Raw genomic sequence first — 24,697 nt, 5'->3', positions numbered from 1 at the left:
GTGATACTGGGCTTTCATAGAGATGGAGTGCCTGACCAGGGGCCGTCAAACAACCATGCAACTCATCTTGAACTGACTCATGTCAGACACATCAAGTCATAAAATCAGGTGCACCCAGCATCAATTCATCATAAGGTGGAAGTTATACATAATGAACCTTGTAGAAGGAAAATATCTTGGGCCCCTTCAAGCTGGGAACCACTCCGGACAAAATTGCCCTCCCATTCTATTCAAAGTCATCCCTCTGCTCACAGACATAGATGCATATTCTGATTGCCTCCTTTGGAAAGACTTGTCAGAATCTCAAAAGAATGCAACTATCTGTCTCTCACCTACCTGTGACATGAAAGCCCCCAGGGGGGTTGGGGGAAATTTCTTCGAGTTGTCTCTACCTGTCTGGATGGAGCTAATGTATTTCTTACATATATCAATTGGTGTCTTATGTCTCCCTAAAATGTATAAAACCAAGTTGTGCCCCAACCACCTTGGGCACATGTTTTCAGGATTTCCTGAGGCTGGGTCATGGGTGTGTCCTCAACCTTGGCAAAATAAACTTTCTAAATGAACTGAGACCTGTCTCAGATTTTCTGGGTTCACAATCTTACAGAAGCAGAGAAACTACACTAGCAGGGGATCCAGACTATCATGCCTTATACCACTTGATATGATTTGGCTGTATCCCCACCCAAATCTCATCTTTACTTATAGTTCCCATAATACCCATGTTTTGTGGGAGGAACCCAGTGGGAGGTAATTGAATCATGGGGGCGGTTACTCCCATGCTGTTCTCGTGATAGTGAATTCTTATGAGATCTGATGGTTTTATAAGGAGATTTTCCCCCTTTGCTTGGCACTCATTCTCTCTCCTGCTTCCCTGTGAAGAGATGCCTTTTGCCATGGTCGTAAGTTTCCTGCAGCCTCCCCAGCCATGCAGAGCCGTGAGTCAATTAAACCTCTTTTATTTATGAATTATCCAGTCTTGGGTATTTTATCATAGCAGCACGAGAATGGATTAATACAGTAAATTGATACTGCAGAGAGTGAGATAAAGATACCCGAAAATGTGGAAGCAACAACTTTGGAACTGGGTAACGGGCAGAGGTTGGAACAGTTTGAAGGGCTCAGAAGAAGACAGGAAGATGTGAGAAAGTTTGGAACTTCCTAGAGACTTGTTGAATGGTTTTGACCAAAATACTAATAGTGATATGGACAATGAAGTCCAGGCTGAGCTGGACTCAAATGGAGATGAGGAACTTTTTGGGAACTGGAGCAAAGGTGACTCTTGCTATATTTTAACAATGAGAATGGCAGTGTTTTACCCCTGCCCTAGAGATCTGTGGAACTTTGAACTTAGGAGAGATGATATAGGGTATATGGCAGAAGAAATTTCTAAGCAGCAAAACATTCAGGAGGTGACAGAACATAAAAGTTTGGAAAATTTGTAGCCTGACCATGTGATAAAAAAGAAAAACCCATTTTCTGGGAAGAAATTCAAGCTGCTGCAGAAATTTGCGTAATTAACGAGGAGCCAAATGCTAATCACCAAGACGATGGTGAAAATGTCTTCTGGGTGTGTCAGAGAACTTCATGGCAGCCCCTCCCATCAAAAGCCTGGAGTCCTAGAAGAGAAAAACAGCTTCCTGTGCTGGGTCCAGGGTCTCCCTGCTGTGTATAGCCTCGGGACTTGGTGCCCTGTGTCCCAGCCACTCCAGCCATGGCTAAAAGGGGCCAAAGTACAGCTCAGGCTATTGCATCAGAGGGTGCAAGCCCCAAGCCTTGGTAGCTTCCACATGGTGTTGGTCCTGCAGGTGCACAGAAGCCAAGAATTGAGGTTTGGGAACCTCTGCCTAGATTTCAGAGGATGTAAGGAAATGCCTGGATGTCCAGGCAGAAGTTTTTTGCAGGGGCAGAGCAGAGATTCTCATGGAGAGGTTCTCCTGGACAACCTCTGCTAGGGTAGTGCAAAGGGGAAATATGGGGTCAGAACCCCCACACAGACACCCCACTGGGGCACTGCCTAGAGGAGCTGTGAGAAGAGGGCCACCATCCTCCAGACCCCAGAATAGTAGATCCACTGACTTCTTGCACTGTATACCTGGAAAAGCCACAGACACTCAATGCCAGCTCGTAAAAGCAGCCAGGAGTGGGGCTGTACTCTGCAGAGCCACAGAGGCAGAGCTGCCCAAGGCCATGGGAGCCCACCACTTGCATCAGCATGACCTAGATGTGAGACATGGAGTCAAAGGAGATCATTTTGGAACTTTAAGTTTTAATGACTGCCCTATTGGATTTCAGACTTGCATGGGGCCTGTAGCCCCTTTGTTTTGGCCAATTTCTCCCATTTGGAATGGCTATATTTACCCAATGTCTGTACCCCCATTGTATCTAGGAAGTAACTAACTTGTCTTTGATTTTACAGGCTCATAGGTGGAAGGCACTTGCCTTGTCTCAGATGAGACTTTGGACTTGGACTTTTGGGTTAATGCTGGAATTAGTTAAGGCTTTGGAGAACTGTTGGAAGGGCATGATTGTGTTTTGAAATGTAAAGACTTGAGATTTGGGAGTGGCCAAGGATGGAGTGATAAGGCTTGGCTCTGTGTCCCCACTCAAATCTCACCTTGAATTGTAATAATCCCCACATGTCAAGGGCAGGACCAGGTGGAGATAATTGAACCATTGGTGTGTTTTCCTCCATGCTCTTCTCCTGATAGTGAGTGAGTTCTCACAGGATATGATGATTTTATAAGTGTCTGGCATTTCCCCAATGGCACTTCTCACTCCTGCTGCCAGGTGAAGAAGGACATGTTTGCTTCCCCTTGTGCCATGATTGTAAGTTTCCTGAGGCCTTCCCAGCCATGTGGAACTGTTAGTCAATTAAGCCTCTTTTCTTTTTAAATACAGGCTGGCATTTCTTCATAGCAGCATGAGAATGGACCAATACAGTTGCTTATCAACCACTTTGAGAAGAGCAGTGACCATTGGTGGAGAGATACAGCCAGGACTAGTTGACCTTGCAAGAGAATAAATACTTTGGTCTCACTCTCTGGTTGGTTCACTCATTGATAAACTTAATCAGAATCATAGGGCAAGGGAATGCTGTTCATGTAGTCCACGTAGTTCAGCCTCCTAGGGCAAAGCACAGGGTGGAAAATATTGGAGAATGGATTCATAGGGACAAACAGAGTAAGGACTTTAGTATCATTCATAGCACTCACAGGTCCTGGCAGGATTATATGAATACTATATAAACATACACTTTATAAATACTTGGTAATTATATTTAGTTTAACATTTAAAAAGAAGCAATGTGATTGTGTTAGTTAATTAAATAAATATTTATTACCACCTACCAAGTGATAAGCATGCTTATTCAAGTCCTGAGGCTATAGTGGTAAACAATGCAAACAATGAAAAAAAACCCTGCTTTGCAAAGATTACACATGTCGTATAGCAAGCATATATGACAGAGCTGTAAAAGAATTTCTTATATATGAAAGATTGATTTAAATACATTTCAAATCTAATAACAAAATCCTTTATGTGTTTATTAATTTACAAAGGTCACTTGAAAAAAATAAATAATAAATTTCTTTAAAAGTTATATATGGAATTTTAAAAGTTTAATGTAAAAACAAATGTTGTAAATTGTTAAAAATGTTGTTTCATGTTTGTCCAAATCCCCATTGTGTTTTCTTAATAGTAGGTGAACATGCATAGATTTCTGTCTATATATGAGAGCCCTTGGCCATAAAGCCCAAAAGAATGTGAGTGAATTTTCATGCAAATAAATTCCAAAGATGCAGGGTACTCCACTTTTCAGCGAACTTCCAGCTTAGTTTAGCCCCCTGCATTACATCATTAATAAGTATTTTTTGGGGATGGGGAAGGCTGGTAAAATTAAATCTTTCAATTTTAATACTCAACATACTCTTTAGGTAGTTCTGTGACAGACCAAAGGCTTTAACAGGGGTTGTAACATTTTTTAAGGGTTAAATATGAGAAGTGCATTAATTTCATTCTCATTTCAAAGCACTAATTTTCGGTGCCATAAGATAAAGAGTATCTCCAAAAGCTCCTTTTATCAAACCTAATTAACTCTCAATTTCCCTGTAAGTTTCCCTAAATCCTTTTCATCAAGATATCCAAGGTCGGTAGATAGTTACTATTCAAAATATTCAACATTCAGAATTAAAAGATACTTAAGGGCTTAGAATGAGTCTTAATGGACAAGATCTCAGGCATAGACATTTATTATCAATTATTTTCAGATAGCTTATTATTATCATATATCAACTATATACATAGAACTATGTTGGATATTGTGGGTAGCAGGGAGATATACAGGTAATAGAAAATGTCCTTAAGAAGTTTCTAATCCAATTCTAGAAGAAACATAGGTGAAATAACTATAACTCAAGACGAAATGAAATTCTGAGGCATCTAAACATTGAAATTTAAGAAGATAACCAACCATACATAAACAAAAATGCTTCAATGGGAAGTAACAAATATTTAAGCTGATCCCTATATAATGAAGTTTTGTTTGTTTTTGTTTCTTTGTCTAAGATGGGAGAAGATAACATTTCAGGAGGAGAAAATAGCACAACAGAAAAACAGATATTATAATGTATAGGGGCCTTTGATCATCCAAGTTTTTGTGTAGATGAATAAATGTTTGGTTTTATCCATTAGCAAAAGACTTTGAGGAACATTTCCATAACCACTTCCTTCTACTGCATCTGAAGATTTTTATATCATTTGCAGCCAGAGTAATTACATTTAGTTGAATCTTCTTAAAAGATCACAGGTTAAAAGATCAATGATTTCAAATAAATAAATGTAATTGATAGTTTGATGAAATATGAAATAGCAACTATTTAAAAAATTGTAAAACCTTCGCCCCTCTCTACTCATCAGAATTCTATTAATTCTTCATGGACTTATTTCTCTATCTTTATGTCACAATTTTCTTCTTCTTATTTTGTGTTTTTATAGCCATTTGTGTATGTTCCCAGGACAAATAACCATATATTAATTTTAGAATTTACTATCCAAATTATATTGGTTTATCTTGAAATAATAAATTATGTATCAAGCAATAAAATTGTATAACAATTTCATTTTCCTTTACCCCTTGAATACCCAAAAACATAAAGTGAATTTTAATGATCAATCATAGGTACTACATTAAGCTAAATAATGTCTATTAAATGAAGTCCCCTTTCATTTAGATGCACATTTGTAAACTGTACAGATGTTATAACATGTGTTTACATGCAGCATATATTTTAACACTATTACTCTATTTAATGGAGTCTTTCTTCAAACATGTCAGAAAATATAAATAACAAGTTACTTAAAATTTTATTTATATTTTAAAATATACTGCTTCATGTGAAATATCCTAATACAAGAATGTCTCCCATTAATAATCTGTGCACATTTATGAACTACTTGTTCCCAAATAATGTAGTTAAAACTTATGACAATACTAAACAAACTATTAAAACAAAGAAGTTGAAGCAGAGCAAGCTATTTGTTAGAATGAACAGCTTTGTAAAAATTATTTAAAAAATATAGTAATATGCTACCAAGTTATTCTCTTCCAGCAATCTGCCATAGAGATATGCAAATGTTTTATAAGTTTAATGGAATCTTTATCACTGAAAAAGTAATGGCTCTTAATGCTACACAGCTAAACAATAAAAGAGGCTTATGTACAATTACAGATGGCCAAATGTTTGCATCAGTATATATGTATCAACAATAAAATTATATAGCATTATATATATATAAAATTATATATATTTTTCTGTTCCCAAGTTATAGTTACATTTCCTGATTAGAGAATCATGGCCTATGTTCAACTCAGCATGATTGAAAAAGTAGCAAAATGTTGGTCATATCAACTGAGCCACCATATGACGGACCCTTGACTGATAAACTTGATGCTGAGTTTTGGTGAGAATAATAGGGAGTCATTAGCTATGCTGGTATGACATAGAAAGAATGAAAGAAAGTGAAACTCTTTGGAAATCATAATCTAGGTAAGAAGTAGTCTTATTTGTATGTGTTGGGGGTAGTATGATTTGAGAGACATTAGAAAAATAGAGTTTTCTCCAAATGATTTCCTAGTATATTTCTTAAATTTAGCTTTTAGCAGTCATGTTTTTGATTTAAACGTTGGAAATCTAATGGTCGGAATATTGGGTTACTAAACATCTTTGTTTCTGTCAAAGTATTTTGCAGAGGAGTTACGTGAGGAAGAGTATGGAATGAGGATATTTTATTGCCTGAGCATGTATACATTTTCTTAAGACCTTTGCATTTGAGAGAGGAAGAAAACTCTGTGGAACAATTTCAGATATCAAGTAAACCTTGTTAAAGTAACTACCCACTTTCCAGCTGAGGGCAGCTGTGATGCATAGTTCTGACCAAGAGTCATAAAAGAACGTTTGCTAGGTGGGAATTCTGAGAATATTAAGGTTTTCCTGAATTTTAAAAAAGGAGACAGATTCAGCTTGTATATCCTTTTCTGCCCTTTTGTCCCCCTTTTTTTTTCTTCTTGCCTTATGTCACCTTGTGTGGAATTGGAAGCCTGGAAATACAGTAGCTATTTTGCAGCCAGGAAGCAACAAACATGAGCAAGAGAGTCAAGCAGAAGATAGAACAACTCTGTGTCTCTAATGGCATATGCTTGAGCTGTCTGGTCCAGGACTAACAAAGACTCTTATGGCTTAAGACTGACAGATTTTCTGAGTCAAGTATGTTAGTGTAGAGTTTTGGGTTGCTTGCAGTAAAGTACAATACTAAAAGATACACTTCCAAGTACACCATGAAAGGAACTCCATCCTCTACCACTTAATCTTGTATCAGTGCCAAAGCCGATGAGATAACCTGAACTTTTCTAGGTTATCTCAGCTGACAATACCAATATTAATTGCTTAATACAGGCACCAATGTTGAAAGTCTTTGTAATGGTGCTAGATTCTGGAACTATGCTGAATTATTATTACAGAAACTTAAAAAATACCACACATGAACCCAATGCCCAAGGTGGTTTGTTTCACTGACTATTTAAGCAATTGTTTAGACAGGGGTGTTCAATCTTTTGGCTTCCCTGGGCCACATTGGAAGAATTGTCTTGGGCCACACATAACAAAATTAACACTAATGATAACTGAAGAGCTTAAAAAATTGCCAAAAAGTCTCATAATGTTTGAAGAAAGTGTAAAGATTTGTGTTGGGCTACATTCAAAGCCTTCCTGGGCCATGTGTGGCCTATGAGCCACTGGTTGAACCAGCTTAGTTTAGAACAAAGGATTTCTATTGGTATAATGTCTCTTTTCTCCTAGTCTTATTTTCAGCATGTTTCATAATGTAGTGTCTGCCAGGCGAAGGTATAAGAAACCCCATTTTGAGCCATAATGGTGAATGACAAAATGTCATGAAACAAAAGTGAAAAGAATTGAAAGAGGAATTTCTGACCTGAGTTCATTTTTTAGATTATAGTTGATAGCATAACAAGAAATGATAGTGACAAATGATCTGCCAGGGAAAATGATCCAGTATTATTTGCTGCTATGTGACATTATGCTATGAAATACTAATTCTGATAAAACATGGTAAGAAATTAAATCTTTAAAAGTACAATAGGAAGAATGTATGTCGTTGATCAGCATTATTTCTAATGCTTAATTCTATCCAGAGCTAATAATGTTAATGACTAATTCAAGGGAGGGCAGACACCACAGTTTTGTTATTCAGATTAATTCCATTTATAAAACACATTAAGAATATTCAGCAAAATAATTTAATTCAGAAGGTTTGAAATAAAATATTAGGGTGATACCATTTTATAATTATATTTTGACCAAGAAGAGGCAGAATATTTAGTTAGCACAAATTACAGAAAGATAAATGAAAATTTATCTTTGTAAAGATTAAATATGTCCTCACTGGGTAAAAACATCTCAAAGAATTTCAAGATCCAAGTGCTGTAAACCATTGCTAAAATGTGCTTGGAAGTGCAGTATGGCTTAGATGTGCAGTGCTGGTTAAAAAGAAACATTCAAATTAGTGATCCAATTTAGAAATTTAACAGATTTAGAAGAAGGAGTATGTTTTAGCAGTTAGGAAGGGCATGAGATTTATGTATTAGTTACAAGGCTGGGAAATGAACTGAACTGAACTCATTTTTGTGACCTAAAGCAAATCTCTGGATCTCGATTTTCTTAGATATAAAACAGAGCTGAGAGAGACAGCAGTGTTGTTCCTTCACCTGTCTCCCTCTGTGAACAAAGTCCCCTTTAAAGTCAGTACAGAGAAGGTTGAAGAGGAAGACACTGAAAACAAATAGGAATGCACATGCAGTTGCATGTATAAGTCCTGGGTTTTGCTGTTACCATCAATAACGACCACTCGCCAATATGATTATCTTTGATATATAGTCAAGCACAGGGTATTTAATTGCAAATACATATTTCCATTTAGCAGTTTCAAGATGGAATTTGTTTTGTATTGAAAATAAGCATGCTGCTTTACTCTATATACATATTTATTCTTCTTTGTAATGTCATTAAAATGGATGTCAGTTTGTAGGAAATTATTTCTGACTCCTTTACACTACCAAGCATGTGGTGTGATTGTAATCAACTTGAATGAAGCATATCTATGTTTATTTAGGAGTAGTTTTTTTAATGGTTCTTGGAAATCAGGTAGTTATTTCCTGTCATGTGAGATGGGGGTGTTGGTGTGGATTTGGGGTGGTGCTGTTTTAGTTGGTTATTAGAGTGTGTAGTAGTAGGGATGGCCAACTTCCACAAAAGTTACAGTGGGCTCATGGTTACCTTAATTTCTTCCTTCATTTCTCTTTCCTTCTTTCTACTTCCTTCCTTCATTTTGATCTTTCCTTCTTTCCACTATTTCTTCATTTTTCCTGTTATTCAAACCTCCTTTACTTTTTTCTTTATCCTTATCTTTCCCTTTATTTCTGCCTTCTTCTCTTCCTCCTTCCATTCCATCTTTCTTCCCTTGATTCCTTCATTTCATCCTTCTTCTTTCTATTTTTCTCTCTTTTCATTTTCTCTTTCATTCATCCCCATTGCCTCCTATTTTTCCTTCCCTCTCATCTGCCATAACTTCCTTCTAATCATCCATCCTGCTTAGTTTTCTTCCTTCTTTGCATCCACCTTGCCTCCCTTCCATCCATCCATTCATATATTCACGAGGTTTGCTTCTCTTTCTTCTTTCATTAAACAATATTTATTGGACCCTGCTGTGTGCCAGATGGCAACTCAATATTAGGAATACTGAAATAAATAACACATGGTCTCCAAGGAACTGAAAGTGTGTCTAAAAGAAAGAAAGTGAAAATCTAAAACACCTCAGTAAAATCATACAGAGGACTATGGAGAAAGAGGTATGGCTTGGAATAATGAGGTTTGTGCACAATCTTCAATTTCTACCCTCTAGCCTAACTTTTGCAGACCACTTCGGGTGTCTAGTGCAGCCGATAAGCCCTCTCCTCCATAGTGATACATTGTGATAGAAGTTATCGAAACCATTAAAAACTGCTCTCTCTCTCTCTGACACACAGTGTCAGCAGATCTCCGTTTTTTCTTTCAATAATAGTCCATAATAAAGTCATAAGAAAATTCATTCCAAAGAACCCTTGGATTAGACAAGCACCAGAGATTACCTGCCTGGGTTTCTCAATGCCTGCTCTTCCCCCCAACTCCACCCCCAAAAAGACCTATTGGCAGGACTAGCCCTTGGTTTGGATCCTGGGAATCGATCTCTGAGTCCTTGGAACATCCTGCTTAATAAGAGTGTTTTTTTGTGCCTGAGGCCTTTGATGATTCTGTATCAGTTTGACATCTGGGGATCTAGAGCCTGAAAATCTGATGTCAGTCACACAGGTACTGCACACCTCTCTTACTCATCTCCAATTAAAACCTTGAGCACCAAGTCCCAGGTAAGCTTCCCTGGCAGGCAGAATTTCACAGTGTGATAATACATCATTTCTGGGAAAATCAATCCTGTCTAAATATGGCTTCACTGGGAGATAACATCTGGAATCTTACACCTGGATTCTCCTGAACTTCACTTGTGTACCTTTCCTTTTGATGATATTAGTCTTTACTCTTCACTGTAATAAACTATAACAATGTTATGAGTCCTGTGAGTCATTCTAGTGATCAATAAGCCTGAGGGTGTTATTGGGGACCCCCAACATACCAAGAGATGACCACCCATTTTCCTGTACTGTCTGCAGTCCACACATTTTACTGTAGTTATAAACATGACACCATTGGGAGAAACCAGTGAAAGTATAAAAGATCACTATGTATTGTTTCTTATAACTACATGTGGGCCAATAATGATCTCAAGATAATTTTATTTTATTTTTTATTATACTTTAAGTTCTAGGGTACATGTGTATAACGTACAGGTTTGATACATAGGTATACATGTGCCATGTTGGTGTGCTGCACCCATCAACTTGTCACTTACATTAGGTATTTCTCCTAATGCTATCCCTCCTCCAGCCCCCACCCACCGACAGGCCCCAGTGTGTGATGTTCCCTACCCTGTGTCCAAGTGTTCTCATTGCTCAATTCCCACCTATGAGTGAGAACATGTGGTGTTTGGTTTTCTGTCTTTGTGATAGTTTGTTGAGAAGGATGGTTTCCAGCTTCATCCATGTCCGTGCAAAGGACATGAACTCATCCTTTTTTATGGCTGCATAGTATTCCATGGTGCCACATTTTCTTAATCCAGTCTATAATTGATGGACATTTGGGTTGGTTCCAAGTCTTTGCTATTGTGAGTAGAACAGAGGCCTCAGAAATAACACCACACATCTACAACCATCTGATCTTTGACAAACCTGACAAAAACAAGAAATGGGGAAAGGATTCTCTTTAATAAATGCTGCTGGGAAAACTGGCTAGCCATATGTAGAAAGCTGAAACTGGATCCTTTCCTTACACCTTATACAAAAATTAATTCAAGATGGATTAAAGACTTAAATGTTAAACCTAAAACCATAAAAAACCCAGAAGAAAACCTAGGTAATACCATTCAGGACATAGGCATGGGCAAAGACTTCATGACTAAAACACCAAAAGCCATGGCAACAGAAGCCAACATAGACAAATGGGATCTAATTAAACTAAAGAGCTTCTGCCCAGGAAAAGAAACTACCATCAGAGTGAACAGGCAACCTACAGAATGGGAGAAAATTTTTGCAATCTACCCATCTGACAAATGGCTTATATCCAGTATCTACAAATAACTCAAACAAATTTACAAGAAAAAACAAACAACTCTATCAAAAAGTGGGCAAAGGATATGAACAGACACTCTTCAAAAGAAGACATTTTTGCAGCCAAAAGACACATGAAAAAATGCTCATCATCACTGGTCATCAGAGAAATGCAAATCAAAACCACAATGAGATACCAACTCATACCAGTTAGAATGGTGATCATTAAAAAGTCAGGAAACAGCAGATGCTGGAGAGGACATGGAGAAATAGGAATGCTTTTACACTGTTGGTGGGAGTGTAAATTAGTTCAACCATTGTGGAAGACAGTGTGGTGATTCCTCAAGGATATAGAACTAGAAATACCATTTGACCCAGCAATCCCATTACTGTGTATATACCCAAAGGATAAAACATTTTTTAAACCCTTATTTTAATTGTACCCTTAAAGTGAGTACATTTTATTTCATATGAATTATACCTCAATAGAATTGATTTTTTTAAAGTTCTAAAATTACTTTATTACAAGACCCTAGTTCTTGGCCTTTTTATAGTAGTCTGAAATATTTATGTATCTCATCATGATAAGATTTTCTACAACTAAATCAACTTTTCATGATTTTCCACTTAGGTTGAATGTTTTCCCCAGCAAGGCTCCTCAGCCTCTCTCAAAAATAGTCTTTTGTAAGGTAGACCCATTATTTTGTAAGAAATACCTGAACATGCAGTAAAATCAGTTAGATACAAACTAGAATGCCTCCTTCAAAATAAAAGATAAATTTAATAACCCCTACTCAACCAACTCAAAATGTATTTATCAAGTACTTTTTTAATGTGTGCCAGGAATTGCAGAAACTAATAAATTATTACAAAACAACATCCATGCTTTTGCAGACCTTACCATAGTTCTGCCACATGCTAGCTATGCAATCTTGGTTAAGTTTCTTAACCCTTTTCACCTTTAGTTTTCACATCTGTAAAATAGAGAAAATAAAACTACTTACCTCATGAGTTATAAATTTTAAATGATTTTTAAAGTTTTATATAGAAATGCAAAGAAAATGACCTCATGGCTGGCAAAAAGTAAATATACCTGGGGATTCATGAGAATATAGTAAAAGAATGATTAAAGGAGTCCCAGAATTATAAAGATGGTAGGATTTGAGTTACATGTGGAGAAATGAGGTGGTAAAGGAAATAAAAAACGTGAATAACAAGGGAGGATGTTTGGCACTGGACTATATAAGGAAGTGAATCTGTTAATATATGATTGTGGTGGGAGATGAGGATGGATAGGTGAAGTATGCAATTGTAGAGACTTTGAATAATAAGTAGAACTTAGATTTTATTCAAGAAGTAATAAAAACTATAAATAGTTTCCAATATGGGTACAATTAAAATTTGATGTTTTCAAGATTATGAGTGTGATATTAATTAGTAGGATGCTTTAGAGTGATAATATTCTTTAGAAAAAAGGGAAAGAATTTAGGAGACTACTTTGATGATCCAGAAATGAGGCAATAAAAGTCTGAAACCTTACAGTTTGGATCCAAAAAATACAGTGAAGGCAGATAAACTAAATATGTCATTTAGTAGAATAATTTAACCTAACACATTATTGAATGAATGGCAACAATATGATCTGGTGATGCTTTCTTTAATGAAGGGAGTATATGTTGATTTGATGATTAATTAATAGGCTCTATTATACTTATTATTTCTCCTCAACTTTAACGTTTTTTTTTCCTCAGGAACTCATTATTAGTGGCAATATATTAAACATACATTGTTATTTTTTACTAAATTTGTTACATAATAATTTTCAGACTGCTCACCATTTAGCCAATGAAAAATACATACTGTTTTAGGTTTATGAAACATGCAAAGTTTTATATATAAGATGATATTTTATGAGTTGCAAAGCTTCAACATATCTCCTGTTTTCAGTTTCATTTCTACACCCAGATAAATGTAAGCACCACAATTCTAATATAAAACACTTCCACCATCCCCCAATATTTCCTGTCTTTTCTGTATTTAATTTACTTCTTCATTCTCTAGCTGTTGACAACCACCAACCTACTTTCTACTGGTATACTTTTGCCTTTTTAAGAGGAATATTATTTAAATGGAATCGCATAGTTCGTACTTTCTTGTGACTAACCTACTTAGCATAACGCCTTAGAGGTTCACACACATTGTCAAGTGTATCAGTATAGTTTTTCCATTTTATTCAATTGTGTGAATAAACCACAATTCTTTTATTCATTTGCTAGTTATTGGACGTTTGGATAATTTCCAATTGAGATTGTTATGAACAAAGTTTCCATAAAGGTTAACATACAAGTCTTTCTGTAGACATATGCTAGGTCATATGACAAAATATATACTTAACCTTATAAATCTTTGTAAGAAACTTTGTAAATGTTGTAAGAAACTTCTTTCAATAGTGGCTGTACCATTCTTTATTGCTACCAGCAATTTATGAAAATTTCAGCTGTTCCACGTCCTCATCAACACTTGGTATAGTCAAACTTATTTTAATTAGTCATTCTATTGGTGGTAAAGTGGTTCTGCTTTGCGGTTTTGATTAGTGTTTTCCTAGTGAGAAAAAAATGTTGACCATATTTTCAAGTACTTATTACCATTCTTATATCTTCTTAATTATTTCTGGGCTTTATTAAGGTATAATTAATGAATAGGAATTGTATAGATTTAAAGTCTACAGCTTGATGTTTTGACATATGTTTACATTGTCATATGATTAGCACAAGCAAGCCAATTGATATATCCATCACCTCACATAGTTATTTCTTTCTTTCTATCTTCCCTCTTTCCTTCCATCCTTCTTTCTGATAACGCTTAAGATCTATCCTCTTAGCAAATCTTCTTTAATATAGTGTCTATTCCAATATATCACTCATGAAATTAATTTTTGTTGTCTTATTATTGACTTTCAAGCAGGCTTAATTTTCTGAATACAGGTTCTTTATTGGACAGATGCTTTGCAAATAGTTCTCCACAATCTTTGCCTTGCTGTTGTATTTTCTTAACAGAATAAAAGATTTAATTATATTGAATTCCAAATTATCATTTTTTCTTTTATAATATGCGATATTTTTGTGTAGTCTTTTGATTCAATTATGCTTTCTTCTAGAAATTTTATACTTTTAGTTATTATATTTAGGGTTATCATGTATTTTGAGATAAATTTGTATATGGTGGTAACGTAAGGGTTGAGGTTTCTCATTTTATTTCATATGGCTTCCAATTGCTGTAGCATCAATTATTACTAAAGAGCATTACTTATCCATTGAATTACCTAGGCTCATTTTTTGAAAATCATTATTTATTACTCATATATGTCTGGGTCTACTTTTGAACTCTTCCTTTGCTTCCATTATCTATATTTCTGTTTTTACACAATGCCACATGGTCTTGATTAATGTAGCTCTATGCTGAGTATTGAAATCAGATAATGTAAGTCCTCTCACTTCTCTTTTAACATTCATTGTTAAGTATACATTAATTTTTTGGACCATTTAATTTTATATAAATTTTTAGTAAATTTTATATAAATTTTATAATTGGCCGGTTAATTTCTTTAATAAATCTGTTTGGATTTTCATTATAATTATATTGAATCCATAGACCAGTTATAGGGATAATTGAAATTTTAACAATATTAAGTCTTTAGATCTGTGAACATTATATATCTTTCTATTTGTTTATGTCTCTAATTTCCCTCGGCAATGTTTAATAACATCTGGTGTATAAGCTTAATTTATTATTTTTTTAAATGCATCCCTGTGGATTTCTACAATTTTAAGCTATTTTAAATGGTGTTGTATTTAAATTTGTATTTCTAAATATTAATTGCTAGCATATAAAAATACAACTGATTTTTAAAATTCTCCCTGTATAAGGTTGAAAAAGCTAATTATTAGTCACAATGTTATTTTGTGTGAATTCATTAGAAATTCCTGTAATAACAATCATTTAATCTATTAATAAGGACAGTTTTACTTCTTAATATTCAATGTGTATGTTTTATTTATTTTTCCTACCTTATTACACTGGTAACAACCTCCAATGGAATACTGAATAAAAGTTGTCTGTGGATATTTTTGCTTTGTTCCTGATCTTAGAGAGGAAAAATTTAGTTTTTTTATAGTTAAGTAAGATTTTGAAAGCAACTTTTCATAAGTGCCCTTTGTCACTTTGTGGAAAATTTCCTGGCACTTCTAGCTTAACAGAGCATTTTTAAAATGATAAATTTGTATTCAATATTACTTTTATTTTGGTGTGTATTAAGAAGATATTATGTGTGTGTATATATATTTATATGTGTTTGTGAATATATATGTGTGTATATGGTGTGTATGTATACATATACATCTTTTTCTATCAATATGGTGAATTACATTGATTTTTAAATGTTAAACTGTCTTTATATTCTTCAAACTCCATTCAGTTTTCTAAATTTTAGGGAGAAGAGGATGCATCTATGTTTATAAAAATATTACTATAAGATTTATTTTCTTATAATTTACTCATGTGGTTTTAGTGTCTGATTACTATTCTTGTGATTGTGTATTTTCCATTTTATAATTAGTTTGCTTAGAATTAGTATTATTCTTTAAATTTCTGGAATAAAGACATCTGCAACTAGAATTTATTTTTAGGAATGTTTTAATGACAAGTTATATTTCTTCAATAATTATAGGGCTATTCAGGCTACCTACTTCTTGAGGAAATTGTCTTAATTTATGTATTTCAAGGACGTGTACTTTATCTAATTTGGCAAATTTGTTGGCATAAGTTTTTCATAAATTTTAAAATTATTTTTCAAATGACTGTAGGATCTGAACCATTGATGCCTGTTTTACTGCTGATATAGTTAATTTGTGTTTCTCCTCTTTTTCTCCCTAATCTATCTGGCCAGAAGTTTATTAATTGTATTGATTCTTTCAATGAGCCAGTTACTGTTTTCACTGACTTTCTCTATAGTTTTTGTTTAATATTTCTGCTCTTATCTTTATTATTTGATATTGTCCTCTTTGTGCACATTTTTTGGGGATTTTGTTTTGCTGTTCTCTTTTTTTAAGTTCCCTAAATGGGAAGCTTAGATTATTGATTTGACAGATTTGGGTTTTTTTAAGCATTTAATGCTATAAATGTCCTGTTTAGTCCTGTTTTATTTTCATCTCACCAACTCTCATATGTCACATTTTTCTTTTTCAAAAAGTTTAAATTATCTTCTAATTTTACTTGTTATTTCTACCAGAAATACAGAGAGAGAGAGAGAGAGAGAGACAGAGAGAGAGAGAGATTTATATATCAATATATATAAAAATCTATTGCAAGAAAAAGGAATTGGTTTACATGATTGTGATGGCTGGCTTAGCAACTCCTACTTCTGTAGCGCAGGCAGTCAAGAAGATAGGCTGGAACTCTTAAGCACAAGCTGAAGCTGTAGTCCACAAAATGATTTTTTTTTCCAGAGAAGCCTAATTCTACTTTTAGAGATTTTCAACTGAAGGTCCATCTTTGTTATATAGAATGATTTTCCTTACTTAAACTGACTATAGACTTTAATTACAGCTACCAAATATTTTCACAGCAATACCTTGATTAGTATTTGATTGAATAACTTGGAACTATAGCCTAGCCAAGTTAATACACGAACAGGCTGCCTTAGTCCATTTATGCTGCTATAACAAAATACCACAGACAATAATTTATAAAAAGTATAGATTTATTGCTCACAATTATGAGGCTGGGAAGTCCAAGATCGAGGTGCCAGCGGGTTCGATGTCTGGTGATGGCCTAAACTCTGTTTTCAAGATGGTGCCTTGAATGCTGTATTCTGACATGGTGGAAGGAAAGGAAGCACAAAAGGGACTACTTAGTTGCCCTCCACACTTTTATAAGGTTCTAATCAAATCCATAATGGCAGAGCCCTCATAGCTTAATCACCTCCTCAAGGCCCCACCTCACACTGAGAATTAAATTCCAACATGAATTTTGGAAGGGACACAAACATTCAAACCACTGGTCATCACATTGACTCAGTTTTAAGATAGAAGTACATTTTAAAATTTCTCAATATTTGGGGATTTTTATGTATCTTTCTTTTTGCTTTCTAATTTAATTCCATTTAGTGTTCTATAAATGTCAAATAGCTTTAATTTTTTGTTAATTTTCTATATCCTCACTGAAATCTGGTCTACATGTTTGATACGGCTTGGCTGTATCCCCACCCAAATCTCATCTTGTGCCTGGAATTGTAATCCCCATAATCCCCACATGTCTAGAGAGAGACCTGGTAGGAGGTGATTGGATCATGGGGGTTGTTACTCCTATGCTGCCCTCATGATATTTGTCACAAGATCTGATGGTTTTATAAGGTGCTCTTCCCCCTTCGCTCCTCGTTATTTTCTCCCCTACCGCCTTGTGAAGGTCCTTGCTGCCTCTTCACCTTCTGCCACATGGAACTGGGAAGGCCTCAGGAAACTTACACCTCTTTCCTTAATAAGTTACTCAGTCTCAGGTAGTATTTTTAATAGCAGTGTGAGAACATACTAATACATTAAATTGGTACCAGGAGTGGGGCACTGCTATAAAGATACTTGAAAATGTGAAAGCAATGTTGGAACTGGGTATCAGGCAGAGGTTGGAACAGTTTGGAGGGCTCAGAGGAACACAGGAAGATGGGGGAAAGCTTGGAGTGATATAAACAACAAAGTCCAGGCTGAGATCTCTCAGATGGAAATGAGGAACTTATTGGGAACTGGAGCAAAGGTCACTCTTGCTATGCTTTAGCAAAGAGACTGGTGGCATTCTGCCCCTGCCCTAGAGATCTGTGGAGCTTTGAACTTGAGAGAGTTGATTTAGGATATCTGGCAGAAGAAATTTCTAAGCAGTAAAGCATCCAGGAGGTGAAAGATCATAAAAGTTTGAAAAATTTGCAGCCTGACCATGTGATAGAAAGAAAAACCCATTTTCTGGAGAGAAATTCAAGCCTGCTGCAGAAATTTGCATAAGTAACAAGGAACCAAATGTTAATAGCCAAGACAATGGGAAAAATGTCTCCAGAGCATGTCAGAGACCTTCATGGAAACCCCTCCCACTACAGGCCTGGAGACCTAGGAGAAAAAATTGGTTTCCTGGGCCTGGCACAGGGACCCAGTTGCTGTGTGCAGCCTAGAGACTTGGTCCACTACATCCCAGAAGCTGGGGCAAAAAGGACCCAGGTATAGCTTGGGTTGTTGCTTCACATGGTGCAGGCTCTAAGCCTTGGTGCCTAACATGTGGTGCTGGGCCTGTGGGTGCACAGAATTCAAGAAATGAAGTTTAGTAAACCACCTAGATTTCAGAGCATGTATGGAAATGCCTGGATGTCCAGGCAGAAATCTGCTGCAGTGGTGTAACCCTCATGGAGAACCTCTGCTTGGGTGGTGTGGAAGGGAAAGAGAGAGAAAAGAGAGAGACCCTTATCTCACGAGATCTGATGGTTTTTGAAGGGGCTCTTCCTCCTTTGTTCCTCGTTCTTCTCTCTCCTGCTACCATATGAAGAAGATACTTGCTTCCCCTTCACCTTCTGCCATGATTATGTTCTGAGGCCTTCCCAGCCATGTGGAACTGTGAGTCAATTAAACCTCTTTCCTTTATAAATTAGCCAGTCTCAGTAGTATCTATATAGCCATGTGACAACGGACTAATACAATGTTCTATCTTTTATTGACAAACAAGTGTTAAAATTTCTAACCATAATGATAGATTTGTTTATTATCTTTTTCCTTCTCTCAATTTTTTTGTTTAAAAATTTTTTAATGACCCGTTTTAATGAGACCTAATTTACATATCATAAAAGTTATCTTTTTAGGTTGTACAACTCAATGGGTTTTATTAGTAGTTATGCATTGCTTAACAATACAAATGTATTGTGAAAAATACATTGTTAGGTGATTTCATAATTGTGTGAACATCATAGGATATACTTACACAAACCAAGATGGTATAGCCTATGACAACATAGGCTATATTGTATAGACTATTGCTTTTAGGCTACAAATCTATACAGCATGTTATTTTTTTGAATACTGTAGGAAATTGTGGCACAATGGTAAGTATTAATATTTGTGTATCTAAGCATGAAAAGGTACAGTAAAAGTATAATATTATATTATTTTGTGAACACAGGCATATATGTAGTCCTTCACTGACCAAAATGTAGTTATGAGGCACGACTGTATACATTCACAGATTTGAGCAATATCACCACAATCTAATATTAGAACATTTCCATCGCTCCAAAAATAAGCCTCATACTCATTAGAGGTTACTCCCCATTCCTCCCTCTACTAGCCCCTGGCAACTGCTAATCTATTTTATGTCTATAGGGATTTGCCTATTCTGGGCATGTCACAAAAATTGAATCATACAATATGTGGTTTTATGTGTCTGGTTTCTTTCACATACTATAATGGTTTCAATGTTCATTCATGTTGTAGTATGTATTAGTATTTTATTCTTTCTATGTCCTAGTAATATCCACTGTATGAATATATAACATTCTATTAGTTATTGATTCATGTGTGTTAAAATTCCATTAGAAGAGCATACACATTTATGACTGTCATATCCTCTTGAAAGATTAATGTCTCTATCATTACAAAATGTCCCTCATTGTCCCTGGTAATTGTTCTAGTTCTTCAATCTACTTTGTCTAATATTAATATAACAACTCCAGTTTTTTAAAAAATAAGAGTTTGCATGTGAAACTTTTTCTCATAATTTGACTTTAAACTTATTTTCATCTTTTATTTAAAATCGATTTCTTACGGACAACTGATAGAGGGTCTTGATTTTAGGGTGACAAACTCTGCCTTTTAAATGGAACATTTAGATGAGTTACCTTTAATATAATTATTATTTTTCAATATAATTATGGTTGAGTTAACTACTACATAGGTTTTTTTTTGTCCTATCTATTCGTGATTTCTTTTCTCTACTTTTGCATTTGTTTGGATTTTTTTAATGATCCTTTTTTAACTCTACTATTAGTCCATTAGTGATACATCTTTATTGATTTGTATCATGGTTTCCTTAGTTTATAAAATATATTTTAGAATATTACACTATAAGTTCAAATAATATACTGCTTCACATCTATTATAAGAAACTTGCAAGTGTATACTTTTAGTTCCCCCTCAATATTATTACATACCTCAGAATTCACTACTGTCAGTTTTATCTTAAACATTCAAATACCTTTTAAAATACCTTTAAAATTTTGGGAAAAAAATTTATTTTGCCCACAGTTATACCATTTTTTTGTGGTCTTCATTGCTTTGGGTTAATTCAATTTTCTTTTGGTTTGATTTTCCTTCTTTTTCTAAATTAACACTAATTTTATTATAGGTCTGTTGTTAATTAATTCTCTTGGCTTTGTTTGTCTGAAAAATTCTTTATTTCACCTTAATTTGTGAATGATAAATTTTACTGCATAGTAAATTCTAGATTGACAGCTGATAGGTATTTCTTTTGTTTTGTTTTTGTCTTATTATTCCACGCACGTTGCTGAATTATATTATTACTGTAATAGATTCTGGTAAAAATTCTTTATTATATGGACTATGTCCTTTTTTTAACTTGTTTTTAAGACTTTTTATGTCTATTACAAGTCATCATTAATTTGATTATGTCTTGTTGTGACTTCATTTTTCTTCTGTTTGGGCTTTGTTGAACTTTGTGGATCTCTGAATTCAAATTTTCTATTATAGTTTGAAAGTATTTAGAATTACTTTTGAAACAATTTCCCTTTCTGACTCATTTTTTCCCCTGGAGCCCCAATTATATATTTGTTTGACCACTTGATATTGTCCCACGGGTGACAAATGCTGCTCTTTCTTTGACCAGTTCTTTTCTCTCTGTGTTTTGTTTTGAAGATTTTCTATTGCTATGTCTTCAGTTTCACTGAATTTTTGTTTTAGTGTCTAGTTACTCTTACTCTCATCCAATGTATTTTTTTCTTGGATTCTATATTTATGATATCTACATGTTTGATTTGAATCATTTTTATATCTTCCATTTTTTCTTTATCACATTTGTGTTTTCCTCTACTTTTTTGAACATATGTAGTATACTTACAATAACTTTGTAATGTCCTTGTCTACTAGTTCAAAAACATCTGTGTCCTTTCTGGTCTGTTTCTATTGATTGATTTTTCTCCTGGTTATGGGTTAGGCTTTGATACTTTATTGCATGCCTGATAATGTTTAGTTAGTTGCTGGACTTTGTTAATTATATGTCATGTGATGCTTGATTTTGTTATATTCTTTTAAATATTGTTGATCTTTTCTCTAGGACAAAATTAGCACACAAGTATAATTCTTTTTAGACTTGTTTTTGAGTTTGACAGAGAAGCTTTACTTAAGTTATCATTTCACGCCTCCATTAATGCAATATGTTTCTGAAGACCCTAAACAGTGTCCTATGTATACGTAGGTTATTTACTTTAGGTGGTGAGAATAGCAACTAATTCCAGATATGTGTGAGCTTTGCTAATTGTTCTGACAATATTTTCCTTAGTTTCTTCCCCTAGTCTTGGGTGGTTTCCTTGCACACTTGTGCAAATCAATACTCAGACAGACTTGCACTGACCCTGTGAAGATATCTAGACCTCTGTTTCTGTGCAGCTCCCTCTGTTGAGAACTTTATCTCCTCAATTCAGTCCATTGTGTTCTGTTTAGTTTCTTACTCCATGCACTGTGGTCTGGAAGAACTTTTTAGCCAGTAATATGTGTAAATAGTAGGCTATATCTTGGTTTTGCTCTTCTTTCAGGAAATATTCTCCTGTACTTCTTGTTATTCAATATCTGAGCACTTTGATTTCTCCATTTTGTCCAATTATACAATTGTTAAAGGTGAGGCATTAAACCTTGACTCCATTATTTTATCATGAGCAGATAGATGTAGAACCCCAAAATATGACTTCCAAATTATTTGTTTGGAAAAAAGCTAATTCTCTGTGTACAGATTTATCTGAATACTAAATATAGACTTTCTGTAATGAAATTAAACCTATCCACAGATAGAGGCGATTTAACCATCACATTAAAAAAAAAAGCAACTGTGCATTTTGTCCAGAAAAGAAACAATGCAATTTGGTGTAACTTGAAATCTCAATATCTATATTACCTATATCTATATGCATCTATTTCTCTATATACACATATACATATTTCCACAAGGTAAAAAGACCAATCAAGTTAGACTTAATACCATAAATTCATTAATTTGCATAATTGCAAAAGTAGATATGCCAGCCAAAACAATACAACAATTTTAAGGTCTACCGATATAAAAGTGTTTCATACACCCTCTTAGCCTTCAATAAAGCCATATGCAACAAAGCTCATTTTTCACCCATGTGCTAAATTACTTATTAAAGTTGGTAAATAAATCATCTTATAAAACAGCTTTACTCATGCACTCTATGAAATCTTCACCTAGAATACCTATATATTTTTTTGTTTTAACAAGCATACATTTATAGGTATATATGTGTTTTTTTCATAAAACATAATAGTTTTGTTAGGTTCCTAGCTATCTTATGTGTCAATTATTGATGAATGTATGATATTAATAACACACATATGGACAGACTATTTTCTGCAGGAATATTCATTTTTAGGAAAAGGACTGCCAATAACTTATTCCTTACAGGGAAGAATTTATTCTTCTACTAAGATTCACATATTATAAATAAGATTAGCCAAATCTGATAAATTCGGATAAAAATTTACATGTAGAATATGTTTTCGCAAAGTATCTGAGGTAAAGTGACTAGTTGGATTAAAACTAACTTATAAAATAAGGCATAAGAAAGGTATCTAACTTTTCTGAAGTAAAATTCAATTTTCTAACGACATATGCTTATGTTACTATATTAGGAACAGTCATTGGTATTAGTTTATGTTGCCTGCATAAGCATGATTCACCGACTGTTCTATACCTTATTCTCATGCCCTCTCCCCCACAAAACACTAGGATATCCTTAATCTAAATTAGTTAAATACTATATGTTAATGTAAATGTTATTAATTTACTGATTTTCAAAATGTAGAACATTTATATTGTAGGATACATGTAATTTAAATATTCACTATATACACGATTTTGTCCTAATCACTGTATATCTATTTTCCTGCTTCACACAAAATTGAATGTTGGGAATTGTTATGCTGATTTTAGAAATAAAGCTATGAGCAAAATAGCTGAATTATCTTCATTATTTTCTCCTAAAAATGGCAATCTTAAAACCAGTTTCTTTCTTGCACTTGCCACTATTCTATCGTCACAGAAATACTGTTGTTTTCATAAATGGCCTAAAAATTTCTGCCTCTTCTGAGATTCTAAAGCTACATTATGATAATACAAGCTGAAATTTTCCTGACTTGTAACTGTAAAGTCAGATGTTTCTTCAGTTAAATGTGACCCAGTTAGTAGAATAATACCCAGGATCCCCATACAAGGCTACATTAAAACAGCCATTAAAATGCTGCATTAGGCCTGGCGTAATGGTTCATGCCTATAATTCTAGCATTTTGAGAGGCCAAGAGGGACAGATCACTTGAATCCAGGAGTTTGAGACCAGCTTATGCAACTAGGTGGAAGCCCATCTCTAATATATATATATTTTTTAATTAGCCGGGCACAGTGACCTGTACCTATAGTCTCAGTTAATGAAGACGGTGGGGTGGGAGGATCACTTGGTCACCAAGGGGCGTGAGGCTGTAGTGAGCTATATCACGCCACTGCAATACAGCTTGGACGACAGAACCAGACTCCATCTATAGAAAAAGCTTAAATATTCTGGGCGCGGTGGCTTACGCCTGTAATCCCACCACTTTGGGAGACCCAGGCGGGCGGATCACGAGGTCAGGAGATCGAGATCATCCTGGCTAACACGGTGAAACCCCGTCTCTACTAAAAATACAAAAAATTAGCCGGGCGTGGTGGCGGGCGCCTGCAGTCCCAGCTACTCAGGAGGCTGAGGCAGGAGAATGGCGTGAACCCGGGAGGCGGAGCTTTCAGTGAGCCGAGATCGTGCCACTGCACTCCAGCCTGGGTGACAGAGCGAGACATCGTCTCAAAGAAAAAAAAAAATTAAATAAATGAGAAAAATAAAAATGTACACCGTGGTCATCAGATCATTGAACTAGTTTTGCTAAATTGAGAAAACTTTACATTAATTTCATTGATTCTGCAGCATCTCAAAAATGTGAAACATATCACATTATTTAATTTGATATTAAAAAGTTTCTATTCTATACCAATATATGAATGCCACTTAAATATCCCATAGTGATGGTTGCAATAATATATGCTGCTTGAATGATTTCTAATGTAGGTTTCTTA

This window comes from Pongo pygmaeus, chromosome 11 (genome assembly GCF_028885625.2).
Source record: "Pongo pygmaeus isolate AG05252 chromosome 11, NHGRI_mPonPyg2-v2.0_pri, whole genome shotgun sequence".
NCBI classification, from domain to species: Eukaryota; Metazoa; Chordata; class Mammalia; order Primates; family Hominidae; genus Pongo; species Pongo pygmaeus.
This window is presented reverse-complemented; position numbering follows the sequence as displayed.